Raw genomic sequence first — 16,696 nt, forward strand, 5'->3', positions numbered from 1 at the left:
CGTACAGAAAGGAAACTTCCTACAAAACCGAAGTTTGACAGCGGTTCAGGGTCGAATCTTGCTATCCCTTTCTAATATATGGCACTATCCCTTTCGGCTATTTAGGGTTGTCAAAATTCAAGTGATTTATCTGTAGTCGTGCACGCAGAAGGAAGTCAAGTGGTGCCAACCCTAATAATTGCTCGGAGCAATGCTGAGCCGAGCGGAGCCGAGTTTGGCCGATCTCAGGAGTTTCGCACCCCTGGTAGAGTTATTGAAGAGCAATTTCAGGATATTAATTTGACTGAAATAGAATTGCTGAAATAGGTATACAATATTTTTTTTACAAAGCAACCATTAGGTTAGGTAAAATCAATTCCCTAGTTTAAAGCTAACCTTGATTATGTAACTCGTCGCCCTTTATTTACTGTGCTTGGTAACACCACGACCTCTGTTCGACTCATGCCGACCTGGTACCGCGTCATGTCATCACTTTTCTATTATAAGGTAGCAGACCTTGAATTTCGCTCCTTTTTAGGGTTCCGTACCCAAAGGGTAAAACGGGACCCATTACTAAGGGGCTGTCCATAAATTACGTCATCGATTTTTGACCCCGTCCAAAAATCATGCTTCGAATGACCCCGTTTCCTCCTACGTTATGTTACTATCATCCGATGTCCAGACCCCCCCCCCCCTAATTTGAAATGACGTAATTTATGGATAGCCCCTATAAGGGCCCCCCCACATCTGGCGTCTTTCGAGCGTCGGCGTCTGTCGGCGTCGGTCCAGCGCTATGGAAAATGACGTCGCTGCGCAGTTGCGTCGACGCTGCGTCGACGTTGCGTCGACGTCGGCCATAGAATTGTAGACGCCGACGCTCGAAAGACGCCAGATGTGGGGGGGCCCTAAGACTCCGCTGTCCGTCTGTCACCAGGCTGTATCTCATAAACCGTGATAGGCAGTTGCAATTTTCACAGATGATGTATTTTATTGCCGCTATAACAAAAATACTACTGACAGAATACGAGTATAATAATTATTTAAGTGGGGCTCCCATACAGCAAACGTGATTTTTTTGCCGTTTTTTGCGTAATGGTACGGAATCCTTCGTGCGCGAGTCAGACTCGGACTTTTTCTACTATTTTTTAGGTTTTATAGGTTTGCCAGAGTATAGGTAGGTACCTCTTAAGCTGGCTTGTCTCTGTAGATAAGTGCATTACACAAACTAAACATTACAGTATTTATTAATTAATTACTTTCCAGTTTTCTTGTCACTAATGCTCGTCCGTTACAACATGGGATCTAAGTCTATTACAAACATTAGTATCGTCTGCATATGTTCGTATTAACAGAAACACTAACCACCAGTGGACCTTATTGTCTATGCAATAAAGTTTAAAAATAGTCACTGCACATTGTAAAGGCAAAACTCACTCGTATAATATTGTCACAAAGTGGAGCCAGGACAAAAGGTCCGAGCCGCCTTGTACGGTATTTGCCTTGCCCGATGCCTGCCTCCCACGGGATTTCACAAGTCTACTGGAATAGAAATTCAAGCTGTTATGCAGTTACGTAGCTATTTTATTTGATATAAAGATAGGTTTGCGGAGACTAAAAATTTATAAAGCTAGCGCCGTCCCTCATTTTTATCTTTTTTTTTAAATTGCCTGTTATAATACTACAAATAAAATTTACTTTACGTACTTGATGTCCCACTGTTGGGTAAAGGCCTCTCCCTTGATTTCCACGACTCCCGTTGTTGAGATTTTTCTGGCCATTTATTAATGAAGGTGCCTAAGTCGTCCTGCCATCTTCGTCTGGGCCTGCCACGTCCGCGCTTATTTTGCGGCATCCACTTGGTGGCTATACTAGCCCACCTATCCGAATGCATGCGGCAGACTTGACCTGCCCAGTTGCTTCAGCCTGGCGGTCTTCTCCCCTACGTCAGCTATGCGTGTTCTGGAGCGCAGTTGCAGTGTTCTATATGCCATTAGAATCGGACCAAGCTAGTTGATAAGAAATATTTGTATAACAAACATGTTAATTATATTAACGTAAATAAATAATACGTAATATGTCCTCGTTATCTAGCACAATATTCTCAATCCTTTGTTTTAGAGTACAATACAAGTTTCTATGTTAAGGGGTATGTTATAATATAAGTATACATATTTTTTGTTATGTTCACTCTAATGATCGCAAAATACTCAATATAAATTTCTTTTCCAAATAATGTACATTATTTATTTGCAACAACATTGTGCCTATTAGCATATTATCATTTACGATTTCTCGTAACGCACCGTCCTCATTAAAATGTTTGCGGCTAACATGAAACAATGAAATCATAGTTTCATTTGCATGCAGTGCTTATTACTAGTGGGAGCGTGGGCATAGAGCGTTGAGTGTTGATTGAGTGTTGAGCATTGAGTGTTGAGCGCTGAGCAAATGACAGTGTTGGATTGTTTAGGTGCCGCTTTCGCAGCGTTCGCAGAACGCGGGTTAAATGGTTGTTGAACCGGTATGTGACCGCTTTTAATGCGATACCGACCTAGTATAAAATGTCCAATATAAACCCTTAGGCCCACTTGCACCATTCCACTAACCCGGGATTAAGCGGTTAAACCGTTAACCTAGTGTCAAATTGTACTGGTAACCATGGTAACGCCAGGATTAACCGGTTAACCCCGGGTTAGTGGAATATTGCAAGTGGGCCTTAATGGCTCATCAATGAAAGTCCGTGACTGTAGGTACTGCTAAAATAACGGAACGAAAATGATTTAATAAAAACTTTCAAACTGAGGCTCGCGCCGCGGGCGCGTTATCCACATTTTATCTCTTACGTAACTTTCTATAAAAACTTTATCGCCATAAAAGCAAAATATACTTACACAGGCGTTTAGCGCGTTATGCTAGAGCTATACATTAAGCACAATGGCCTATAAATGTTGTTAAATAAACGCCAACCTTTTAGGCCCACTTGCACCATCCTACTAACCCGGGGTTAAGCGGTTAAATCGTTAACCCATTGTCAAATACATAGTACCGGTAACCACGGTAACTCCAGGTTTAACCGGTTAACCCCGTGTTAGTGAATGGTGCAAGCAGGCCTTAGCGAGCAACAGTGGTAGCCACCACCAGTTTGGCACTGACATAAATGCTATCGGGAACGTAACCATAACGTAACTTACTTTCTATGCGTCTCGCTCGTACTCGGATGTTAGTGCGAGCGAGATGTATAGAAAGTAAATTACGTAGACGTTAGCGTATATGTCAGTGTCACTCTCGAACTGTGAGCGGCTCATGGTACTTACGGGCTCAGGACGGGATACGAATTATTTCTTTTTTATTTTGAATCACGAATATGGCCGTAAATAGGGCCTTTTTATGGCCTATAATCTGTAGGTTATTGTTAGTGGAATAAAGGATCGATCGCGTATGTCAGGATATGGCATTTTATGTTGGATATCCTGTATTGCTGGATCGATAAAGATAACTAATTTCTGAACACAAACGCTCGATTGTTGTGAGATAGTTTATTATGTTTCCTGCCTGTCGATGTACGCTTTACGTGCGTTTAGTTCTTTAAGGGGTACTTGCACCATCCCACTAACCCGGGGTTAAGCCGTTAAACCGTTAACCCAGTGTCAAATTGTACTGGTAACCATGGTTACTCCAGGTTTAACCGGTTAACCCCGGGTTAGTCGGATGGTGCAAGTGGCGCTAAGAGGATTTATTAACTGAGTCCCCGCTTAGATTTGAGAATTTTAGGTAAATATCTCCGTCGCGCTGACGGGGACGGCTCCTAAAATTAGTGCTTTAAGGAGAACTGCAGCTTAGGCGAAAAATATCAGAAATCGAGGTTTCATTCACGCCATTTTCTCCCTTCTAAACTTAACCAATCGTGACGAAATTTTCGGAAAGGAATGAAAAAGAAATTATCTGTGTCTGACCATTTTGATTTTCGCGTTTATTGTTGCCGATTTTGTATGCGATGCGTCTGTTTACGGCACATTTATGTGGCCGTTTTTAGCGCTGCTTGAAGCAACATAGTTTTTATAATAACAACAATATCAAAACAAGCAAAACGTACAGACACAGCACAGATACTGGTAATATTGAACTCGTATAAAAGAAATATTCATCTAGGCTCAAAATTTGGGGTCAAAATCCGGAGAGGAAAATGTCGAGAACGTTTGTATGGGAAATTACCACTAGTATCCTCTTATTGTTTGTAGAGAAGTGCAACGGTGTGTCGTCTAGAGTGGCAACACTGCAGACAATTGTATCTACGAGCGAGGCCGCAGACAAAACATGCCAGCAGGTTTACATTTTATAATAATAGTGTTTATGTTGGAGTGCCAATGACTTTCAAACCTTCGTATGTTTGCACTAATACTTGCTTAACTACATTTTAGATCTTAAGTCAAACGGATAAGGTTGCGTTTAAATGTTACGCTACGCACATCTAAATGTGCCAAGAGTTCATGGGAAAGCGCGAGCGTCGGCCATTTTTCTCGCTCGAAAGGCAAAGGGACTGCATCTTCAATGTCTTTTCCTTATTTGGCTGTGTTTAGTATGCGCGCGGACTTTCGAGATGATGCTTAACCTAGAAGTGCACCTTGAGAACGTGAATGCTGGTGTATTTTCAACGTAAGACAATCCTCCTCTTAGCTTAAACGCATACTTGGAAAGAAAAATACTTTCTAAAGTTTATCGTTGCGGTATCGCTAGCAAAGTTGCGGTTCTACATGAGAGAGCAAATTGGCGATAGCGATGGCGGTATCTTTAAACACTTTTTTTAAATCTAAATGATATACTTAAATATTACATTTCAGTTTCGGAAAAATGCGGCATGGGAAATGAAACGCCTGGTTTAGCATTATTAAACGATATTGGGAGTAAACTAACAAATTTTACTCAAAAACCAAGTGTTTATTCCCAGCTCAAAATGAGATTCCAAATGCCTAGTACAGGTAGAGTCGGACCAAATTAACTATGCATGGTATTTGCTATGACAAAGTGTAGCAATGTCAAATCCCTATGAAAATATGACGTTTATAATGACATTCCGTGATTTTGTTCTGTTCACGTCGGCGCAAAATTAACTTAGACTGATTTTATATAGACGATGTTGGAAAAAGACGTTCGGCCGACGAAAAAATCCTTCCTATTTTCAAATAACATCTTGATTAGCAGTATCAGTGCATCTCACCCGCATCGGTGGCTCGTGTACTTGTAGGTACACTCGCATGTGAACCACCAACTGTCACATGACTAATTGATATCGATCGTACGTACACGTAGCTGCACCGGAACGGCATCGCCACCCGCTCACCTTGACTTTAGGCGTTCAGTTTTTGTGCCCTCCCGTTCGAAATCGCAAGTGAACGGACTGCACCGCGCCGGCCTTGCCGCTTTTTTTCTCGTTACGATATTCGGCAGCCGAATGACGTAATACACTTAGGCGATTGTGCAAATTGATCCGACGGGAGGATTTGCAAATTTAACTCGCGGAACTCGCCACGTGTATCGCTTTTTCTCGAAGAAAGGCGCTATTTTGTAAGCGTGACTGAAGAGTGAAATGTAATTTAATTCACTGCAAATCAAACTCGTTTTAAACTCGTTTCAGTGGCTTTGTGGCGCGATCGTTCACCGCTAGGACCGGTGAGGTCGCGTTTGGCGTGCCAGTGATCACTTAAATCGCTATATAAATTAGTTGTTCTATTAACTTCATTCTAATGAAGCTACGTTTTGTTTTAAACGATTCTCTGATCGATTTTGCGTTGCGTCGGTACGCACCTCGATTGTTGTGTAAAGGTTGTTTATGGTTATAAATTCTCTAGCAGTAGTTAACGGAGCGCGAGGGGCGCCGGGCGGCGGGGCGGTGCGGGGCGAGGTAATCACGCCGCACTGGCTAGCGCCTTGATTACTACTATTGTCTTGAGGAAATCCTCGCTTCTTCACCACCGCCTTTGTCCCGTCTCTCCCATTAATTGAACGAATCTAAAAAAGCGTTCGAGCGAATTCCGGACCGTTCCGAAACGGACGAGCGCGATAGTTTCACAATCGATCACTTAAATCTGCATCCGTCACTAAGGAAATGAATCCGGGAATCCATTATGCAAACGACCCTAAAATTAATGGGGAATTTGGACGGAATTGATCCATTGGATGTAGTGATTGGAACGCGAACCCCTTCATAATTCGGGGTTCGAAAGTTCCCGAACACGCGAAGGTTAGCGATGATTTGATATCCGCCGTTCCATACCGAAAGGTCGCACAAGCGCTCGAATGTAAATTGAACTCAAATCATTTTAGATTAGACATGCAACATTGAGCGTTATCCGTGAATGTTAATTGGGTTGCATACGGACACGGACTGCAGCAAAGATTCGAATTTAGATCCTTCAGTCAGCCGTCAAGATAAGTGAATAGTGCTGCCCTCACACCGTCAATCAATAGGAGCCCCCGCTAACGAAATAACAAGCAGATATAAAGTAAAACGCATTCGGAACTCGAGTGAGGAACCTACGCGGCTCCCGGCCTGCCTTGCCCATTGATATTCAGAAAGTAAATAGTTACTTTGTAGCAACTGGCTTCGACGTCGTTATAGAATATAGCTTGAAAGCTTTCCTATTTTAGTATTTCCGTTGGTTCGATTTGAATTTCGTACGTAAATGCAATCTGTCTTTGAATGCCATTTGCCAGTGTCAGCGCGGTTTCGCGTTTAGTAAATACGAAATGGATGGAAGCGTATCATGTAATACTTTTTTTTAAACTAAGGGTCCTGAAGGGGATAAAACAAACAACCCGATAGTGGACAGGTACAATTTAATTGCCGGCCTGGTTAAGTTTACACTTTTGAGCTTAAACACTACTTAACGACTTATTGATAGTAAACTAAATTTATATTTATCTAACCGGGTTTTAATTATTGTTGGTGATACTTGGTCGATTGCGCTATTGGATAGTTAATACTAAAAGGTGAATAGTCCAAAATCGCAGTTTAGGAAAAAGTAGTGAAAGGCTTAGCTGCACTGTAGCGACAGTCGACGGCTCTCTCTCTCGACCAGATGGCCGGAGGTTCCAATAGCTCCGACTCTGGCGGGGCCAGCTGCACAGGTCGACTGGCACAGAATCTGGCCTACCAAAGGCCGCGCCCCTAGTAGACACCTCCTGGAAAATTCCGGGTACGGGATTAGTTCCACTGGCTCAGGTCACGCCAAGAATCTGTGGTCCGTGCCACGTGAGAGTCCGTTTCACATAGGAACAAGGGTTTCCATGCGTAACCCTTTGGGGTTATATTACAGTATAGAATTCAGCGCTACGCGGGATACTTTTATGTGGCCGCATGGCACGCCATACAATTTCTGACAAAAGTATATGAACGACGCCTTACCTGTCGGAGGAAAATCGTCTTGCCGGGGTTTATGAGTGATCGAATATCAACTCCGAAGTGCCCAGGACGCTCCTGGTTCGCCCTTTCGGGAAACGGGTTAACCTCAAGGTACACCTGAGGGCAGGCTGAAATAAACGGTTCACGTCAATAATCGCATAATCCAACAACAGATTCCGAATTTCACGGTCTTCACAAACGAATGTAAGATTACTTACCAAAGATGAGAACGTTGTCCCAATTATTTAATATAAAGCCGAGCCCGGCTAGGTCGGGGAAGAAAATCCAAGTCCCAAAATGGCCGAATCATTCTCCCTCGGTGCCTCCTCTTCGATGTTGCCAGGGTTACAATCCCAAGGCATTTAACAAAACTGACGTGAAATTCTAAATACGGAAATTAGAACAGAGCGTGGTAAACGCTGCTGGACAAGCACGGTATGATATTTTTAAGAAAGGGAAAGGAAGACTCGACAATCTATACATTCCTACCCGTTCATGGAGAATGATAATAATTATTTTGGTAAGAACTAGTTGGCGATCGAACTGGTTTCGAAGGGATTCAGACCTATCTCCCTGGCAACACGGAATCGCTGCCAACTTGACAGTCCATCGACACTATTCGAGACACAGATTTAATCGCCCGTCCGGCTTCATAGAAGTATTTTGTTATCTAAATATTTTTCCATTACAATCATCAATACATATTAAACATGATTTCTATCTATATAGCCACATCTGTTATTATATCCAAGCAAGTTCTTTATATCCAAGTGGTTTAAAACTGTTCAACACATAACATCTTTTTGTTAAATCGTCATTCAAAAGTCTTTTATCGTCAGTCTAATGGCGCTTAAAGCTTGTCACGGCTACAATTACAATACTAAAGACTTAATTCCTCCGTTTTTGTCGTAATTATATATTCCGTATAAGGCTGGTGCGGTGTTTCAACGTCGCGTGGGCCTTTGGAGAGCCTTGAAAACTTCCATACACCTCTTTCTAAGCAGAAAGCAGTAAATGTATGGGGTCTACAAACTCTTACAACCTTTTGCAAGTTAGAATAATCGTATAGCGGTGCCGTCTCCGCCAGGTGTCGCCATATTAGAACTCGGTTAATGTTTGGAGTGAGTGACTCTCCGATTTTAGGAAGATTAAATGCCGTGTACCGGGCGAGGGTTAGTTGTTTCGTGCCCGTGAGAGGATTACTACCAAATTGGATTGCTAGAAAAACGGACCGAAACTTTTGACTCGCTTAAAGACTGCCGAACTTTAATTATTTACAGGGAGTATTTCGAATTTGTGATTCGATGGCCCGCTAAATAAAATGTACAAGATATTGAATTAACTTTTGCCCCCGAACAAGGGGAATTTTGTCAAAAGGACTTGGGACTGTGAATTGCCGGAGTTGGACCGCACGCAAAAACTTTCCCATTGAAATGGAGGGAGGACATCTATTAATATCTTCTCTGTGAATAGGTGCTTTCATAGCTACTAAAGTAAGGCAATTAGGAAAAATCACATAAGTATCCCTACTAATAGGATCAATACAAGTCTGTCTGTTACCTCTTGACTCTTAAACCGCATGTACAGTCAAGGAATTTAAATTCCGACCCATTTCGTACTTTGTCACAGTGACAACCGTATGAGGTATCTAGCGGCTTTCATATTGATTGTCACTGTGACAAAGTACGAAATGGGTCGGAATTGAAATTCCTTGACTGTACTTAGTGATTTAGTTGAATTTTGGCTTGATGATAGTTTGATTCCCGAGGAAGAACATAGTATTGATGGAATTAAAATAGATACATAATTTGCTGTTTTTTAAGAGACGAAAAATAGTGTGAAGCAGATAGTTTTCCAGATAATAGTGTTCCATATACCATAGTGAATTAGTTTACAGATCACATTATCGGTTTCGCGAAAATCGAAACGTAAAACTCGCAAATGACCCACCCGGCCTAAAATCATGTTTCGCGATCGCCTAAACACCAAAATAAGCTATCAAATACCTGAGTGTAATGACATAACTCTACAATGGTATGTTTTTATGGTCTAGTTAGGCGAGCGCGGGTATTTATGGGCCTATAAAATATAAAGTGCACCTGTTCCGGCTTACTTTAATATACCGCTTTGACGAAGATAGTAAGTAATTGGTGTAAATATTTGAGTTGAAGGCGTGAAGTTTACAGGAATGTAAGGGGTGTAATGTAAGTGGTTGTGTTTAAATGTAAGGTTAAAATGCTGTGACGTAATATGTGGCTTTACAGCAGAGCTTTTCCGAATTTCAGAAATTCTGTTGGAATTTCAGATAAAAAAAGACCTTATTGCACTTGAAGCGTAATATGTGATGATGCACCATTCTGTGATGGAAAGCTACATAATATGACGATTGAGGTTTTAAATGGGACTTTTTTTTTATCTCTGTTTTGCATGCTTTTTTGTTATTTAGTATTTATTAACAGCAATAAGAGAATATTTCGATTTTATCATTTGCTAACATTTTATTAGATATCCACTTCTCCGATCCGCTGGATTACAACCAATAGGGTATTTGACTGTATTTAAAATAAATTACTTTACATGCATCAGAAGATTAATAGAGAAACGTAGACTGCAGCTATTTTTAGATTCAATTTATATTTTAAAACCCGTATAAAACTATAAAGAGTAGGTAATTTGTTCGTGACGTCACATGCTAGTGTTTCGTATAAATTCCATAGTAGCAAAATCGTTTTGACAATTCGAAAAAAGAGACGGATTTGACTAGTAGTCAAATACCCTATTCCCTAATCTAGGTATTGGTTGATTATAAGCATGTCTTCTCTCACCTAGGCCTCGGTGGAAGACAGCTTAAAGCGTATTCCTTGTGCTTTCAGACAAGTCACATGAAATTTGTTTCATATTACCTTTCGTGTTATAATTCTACGATGCGGTAAAATACTAGTCTGGCGGTTGCCAGTGCGTGCCGCCGCCGAATTCTGTCAATGTTTGCTTGTGATTTACTACGTCTGGTCTGGCTAGCTAAAAAACTGCTCAACTTGGTTGCCGTACCTATAGTTCGTTTTTTTTAGCATTAGAAAGAACTTGCAAGAAGGTAAGCGATCTTGACATGTCTTTTAATTGAAAAACGCCTTTTAGAATTCAAAAACTATTACTTATGAAAGCAGAAGAATATAAATGATCGTATTAGATTCATAATTGTTACATATTTGCCGTAACTTATTTTTAAAATGTGTTTTTCAATTAAAAGACACATCAAGATTGTTTACCTAATTTCTAATGCTAAAAAAAACGAACTATATTTATAGGCATTCCTATTTTATAAATCTAGCCTTTTTTTGTTGGAAAATACGCTAGACCATGGATATAAAACGAACTTAAGAGTTCGCAGCAAGCTCGGCTGAATTACTGCCTAGCTATCACGGTTTATGAGATACAGCCTGGTGACAGTGATAGACAGACGGACAGCGGAGTCTTATTTATAGGGTTCCGTTTATACCCTTTGGGTATGGAACCCTAAAAAACAAAGTACAGTCAACAGTAGAAGTAAGCTAAGCGGGTGAGGTGTTTTAAATGATAATTTATTATTCCTTCACATGAAAGTGTGCAGATACTTATATTTATTTACTTAGAGACGTAACAGGATAACACACGATCCCCGCATACAATGTTGCCAAATTCGTGTTTATCTTAAAATCAACAAAACATAACCTCTCAAAACATCCGCTCGCAATTCCTGAAACTCGCAAGACTAGATAATTCAACGCAAGCGAGCCGATTCTCCGTAGAGAATACATTACCTGCTATATACAATAGGTTAAGCATATAGACTGCCTTATATAGACTCCTCACAGGCGTCTTATTCACATAATGTGGAACAACCAATCGGTTACGTCTGCGTCACATATCATTATGAATATTACTTAATCTAAAATTAGTACATAAGGGACGTGATTGCCTTTCATATAGACAACCGAGACTGGGAGAGGTTAAAATAACAACAGACGGAGTGGTGCAAATACGTTGTAGAGGGTCGCATGTTTTGTGATGAGTCCTGGTTCGCCGCACTCGCTGACGACCCAAAAACGATGACAAGGCGCTTCAGTACCGTTTTCCGCGAACTTCACTTGTCAGGCCTGCGGTAGACCATGTCGGTCTCGCATCGGTCTTTTCAGCCGTCAAAAAAGGTGTCTCTCCGGTGTTACACCATAAATCATCTGCATTAAGGCCAATGATGATGAAAATTAGTGAATAATTTTTAGCTGCTAATCAGGGCAGTATGCATGCATTTAATAACTAGCTCAATGGTCCAAAATTAAACTGTAATCTCTTAGTTTAAGCGTGTTATTATTAGAACTACATAGTTTTAAGGCAACATTGGCAACATGTTTCATAAATAACGTAAAACACCCACAAAATGCGTAATAGGTAGGTATAACATTGCTATTCGTCCTTAATTACCAGAGACCGGAATTTTTTGACTGGCATAGGGAGTTCTCATTTATCGGTTTCGGATACACCTATATACCAGTGTAGAAAACAAAATATTTAAAAGTTATAATAGTTAATGGATATTTGACAAATAATAATTACATAACATAAGTGTAGAAATAGTGAACCACAGTTGTAGTATTGGAATTTAGTTGGATAGTTCCGGTCATGATTCATCTATTACGTAAATGATCTGTGAATTAAAGCGACAATGTACGCCAAGAGCACAATATATACGTCCTCTTACCCAAGTAAACTAACCTCAAACTAGAAGTAACGTAAACGCGTACGTTAACGTTACGCGTACCACTAATTATTGACGCAATTAAGATGACGTTCGCTTAAGGACTGTATCGTTTATTATAAATACAAATAAAACCTGGTCTAACTGTTGACGTGTGTATTATTTTGTATTACTATGTTCTTAAGGTATACTCTGGGGGTATTTTTAAGCCATATCTGATATAAGAAGGTTTTACATTTATTTTATTTTAGGGACTTTATGATGATTTTAATATCGTCTAGCAATTGTAATTTGGACAAGCCTATCGAGCTTAATTTGAGACTATTTCACCGATTCCTTGGTACGATTTAAAGAAACAAAAGGTTAATATGCTGCCAAAATATGCCATCCAAGTGTCCTTTTCATGATTGCTCAATTGAACATCCACAGAATAAATGTGGTGAATTTGTATCTTTACATGAAAACGACTTTTTATGCAACATTTTGGATTCCCGTCAATTTCTGACGCCAGCGAAATGAGGGAAACAGCTAAAAGAATCTACCGAAATCCAAAGCCTAACGGACATTCATGGCGTTGAACCATGGCTAGAACAGGTCGATAGAAACGCTCCATGATGGTTATATTGTATACCAAAGTCGGGGTTGTCGTAAGTAACATGCCATATTCTCTAAAAGGCCACCAAGCACAGATCCAAAACTTTTTTTCCAACTAAAAGAAATGATTAGACTATGCCCAGATGTTTCGCTTTACGAATCATATGTAATTGCTGTTTACATAGCACGATTTTTTTTGTGTAATATCTCGTCTTGTTCGCAAACCGTAAATTTTCTTGTAGTAATTGTCCAAAATCGTTGTAGTTACTCGGGAGGATTGGGTAAATATTGTCCAAACCATATGCTTTACGTGATCTCCCAGGACGAAATGTTACTTATTATTAAAGCACTAATTAAACTATATGTGTAATTTTTTAATAAAAATATAATACCAGAAAAAACGGCTAAGTAAAGTTGTATTTATAATAAACGATACAGTCCTTATCTGAGCTGGCTAACGTCTTGAACACATAAATATTACAAGACAAAGACAAGAAGTTATCTAATATAATCATCTCTCTCTTGCCTTATTGTTAGACGAACCCGCCTCCAAAAATCCGGTCCAATACAATTGAAATTACGCTATATTTTATATTTAAATTAAATACTTGAATGTTCATGATAAATTTCATGTTATTTAAAAAAAGTTAAATCCCGAGCAACGTTAAACCATCAAAAAACTTCAAGTCAGCATCGCGGTTGCTACTATATGACTAAATCTGTACGGATAATATGATGGTTGTTCTTGTCTACGTGACAGCGTGATAAAACGATGTCCGTCACTTTCTATCCCATGGTGTTAAAAAGTGACGGTTATTTTATCACGTGGATAAAGCCAACCATAATACGCCGGCTGAAGCGATTTTGCTAGACTGGGATACTTGGGATATAGCGTCGTATCAGCGACATCTCTCAGAACTGTAATAGCTATTAGAGCTATTATTAGTATATAGTTATTATTTATATAAGCAATTATTCGAATTTTCACACGTCCATTACCTTTCCTATTTGTGTTATTGCTGAAATAACCTCGTCATCGCCTCCTTACCTGACCCCAAATCGACGTTATTGCGTTTTCACTCCAAGGCCCGACCGGTAATCCCGCTAATAAAAAAGAAAACAATTTCCCTCGTCATTCATGAAAAGCATTAATTTGCGTTTCGTGTAATTCCGTTTAGAAAACATCGGTTCATAAATTTCACCGGTGAATTCCGCCGGATGGGCATGATGTACTGAGGACACGGAACTGAGGAGGGTTCCGGCAAGGGAGCCCTAGGGAGGGCTGTATAGTACACACTACACAGATCTAGAATAGATCTAGATCTATTATCTATAGCAGCGGTCGGCAACCTTTTAGCAGCCAAGGGCAATAGTAGCTATCGAAGTTGACGCGGGCCGCAATTTGTTATATTTATGACTTTATCAGACATTGTCGTTTATCAATATTACATACAAAATAGCCAAAGAGGCTCGCGGGCCGCAAGTGAGAGGTTCGCGGGCCGCATGCGGACCGCGGGCCGCTTGTTGCCGACCGCTGACTATAGAGATAGAATACCTATATAGCTAAACTGAAATGTACCGAACCTTCAAACTTTCTAGAAAGTGCGTACTCTCCTATTTTACAGGCCGGCTTTGCAATCCCTCAGGTGTGGCAAGTATTGATTTCAGATATAATATGCGATTGCGTAAATTACTTATTTGCTTTAGTAACAGTATATTTTAATATGCAACTAGAACTACCCACCGTGTCGCAGCGTTACGTAGTCTAGTCTTTATGTTATGGCATAGTCTAATAAAACATGGTCTTCTCTTCCCAGAGTGACACAAGTTTACGGCACAATAACATGGCCGCTATATATAGCGCTATCGCATATTATCATATAGCGCTGTGGCATGATGACGTAGGCTTGTGTCAGTCACGTGACCACGAAAAGACGGGAAGAGAATACCAGGCGTAGTATATTATTATACCATGCATTACGGTCTTATGGTACATTGAAGGCCGCTATAAAGTCTCAAACGTGGTCACGTTTTTGAATTTTTTCTCACTATCGCACTCATGAAATGTCGTACACGTGATGACTCCCCTTTTGCACACTAAGCATAAGCGTCATTGCGGTACAGTTAGTCAGCAGCAGAAGTTACTAATCGGGCGAGGTGCTCAAAATGATCTTGAAGCGACTTTATTGTTATGAGAATAAGAGCGTGTCAAGGTAATTTCGAACACCTCGCCCGTCTAGCAACTTCTGCTGCTGACTGTATAGTATCCACTTGCCTAAATGCGACCGAGAAATAAAAAGCTGAAAGCTAGACGCCCTCGACTAACACGATCTTGCGATTGTCGACCCTAACCTCAAGATATTAAAACTCATTTTCTGTTGTAGATGAAACTTTGTTGAATTTGTAATTGTTTCGGCCGTGGGCTGGCAGTTTCTTATAATTAGGCTTCTTGTAGATGGCGTAGGAAGCGTTGTTAATCCATATTGTTCTCTGAGGGATTTAAAATTTATTTCACTCGCGCCTTTCGCGACTAAAATTCCGTAGTTCGTGCTTGTTATTAGCTTAGTTTGGTGTCGATGGTATTTTCTTTAAATGGAAACCATTTTCAGTGGCTATATGTGGCTGCATTTAAAACTTGTGAAACTTCAGGCATGTAGGCAAGTTTTGAAATAGGTAGGTATATATTGCTTGTAGTTTGGCAACTTTTTTTGAGAAATAAGATGTGATAAATTGAAATTTATGTACCTTATTCATAAAACTTTACGGGTCCGATTTAGTTAAATTATGTTTTATCCCTTTCTTTCAAATACATAAGTCAAAATGACGGATAAAGACAAACGATTCATAGCTAATTCAGGCCAGTAACGCGTTTATGAATAACACCATTAATGAAATTGTTATTTAATGTCGACTCGTTAGTTTCTATTTAACATTTGAAACTATAACTGATAGTTGAGAATAACTTGAATGCTGATCGTCAGCGTAATTATTAGTTTATTATAAGGTGGTACTTGTGTTCGACATGCTAATGCCCAATAGATGACACCCTGCTGTCACCTATATTGTTGACAATGACTTTAGTTTTAAGATGGCATGTCGTCGAGTACCGTCAGTATACCACCACCTTAGTATTCAATCAATCAATCAATCAAAGCATTTATTTTCAGGCTACTAAGGCCCATAGATACATACCTTACAAACTAACATATATACCTATACAATAATAAAAATCTTAAATACTAAAAAATCATTTACGTGACGCAGTTTTCTGTTGCGATTACATACCTAGTTTTGTGTGCAATAAAAATTTAGGTACTTATTACTTACTATAAATAAATAAAATAGTTGTAAGGCATTAGTGAATGATATTTATAACTTTACGCGAAAATAAACAAGGCTAAATACTCGCTCTTCGGCCTTCTTACGATTTCTAAATTAAGTAGTAAAAACTATCGTCTGTCTGCAGGATATAAAGATTGCGAACTTTGGTTTTACAGTAATAGCTTGGAATCGATAATTTTAAAAACAGTTATAGATTTTGCACTTTAGGGCTTGAAAATGATCTTCACATGCTCTTATTGACTTTAAAAAAGTGAGGCCAATACCACTATTGTGTACCGCACCCGCTTACTTATTCGAAAGATAGAGGCAATAAAGGGACTGCAAACCGGTAAAATATTGTATTGAAAATACCGGTAAATCGGTAAATTACCGGCAATCCTCATACTAAATATTTACCGGTTGCATTCCCTCAAAATAAACGATTTGGTTCGCGACAGGGCCCTCTACGCATAATACAGTAAGTATCCCAAAATAGATTTTCCTACGTCTGTACGTACCTACATACATATATAAGTACCTACATATATTATGTACATAGGTACATAATATAATAATACGTGCAGCCATGCATGTAGCAATCTCGACCTTCCTCACATTTAGGTATAAAAGACAATGCCACGCCGTACCCCAGCGGACATAGAAGCCACAGA

General features: G+C 39.8%; 2 protein-coding genes and 1 long non-coding RNA gene across 3 annotated transcripts in view; 2 read left to right on the forward strand and 1 right to left on the reverse strand.

Annotated features, from left to right (window-relative positions):
• LOC134668059 (kinesin-like protein KIF20B) overlaps window positions 1-16,696 on the forward strand; it is a 430,310-nt gene that overhangs the window by 185,115 nt on the left and 228,499 nt on the right. The window lies entirely within an intron of this gene.
• The window catches only part of LOC134668129 (max dimerization protein 1-like), a 474,702-nt gene that overhangs the window by 5,940 nt on the left and 452,066 nt on the right, over window positions 1-16,696 (forward strand). The window lies entirely within an intron of this gene.
• On the reverse strand, window positions 6,797-8,061 carry LOC134668186 (uncharacterized). Its single transcript, XR_010098732.1, has 2 exons — window positions 7,382-8,061; window positions 6,797-7,158 (listed from the first exon to the last, which is right to left on the reverse strand). It is a non-coding gene; the product is annotated as an uncharacterized LOC134668186 (long non-coding RNA).

Source organism: Cydia fagiglandana, chromosome 10 (assembly GCF_963556715.1).
Source record: "Cydia fagiglandana chromosome 10, ilCydFagi1.1, whole genome shotgun sequence".
NCBI lineage: Eukaryota > Metazoa > Arthropoda > Insecta > Lepidoptera > Tortricidae > Cydia > Cydia fagiglandana.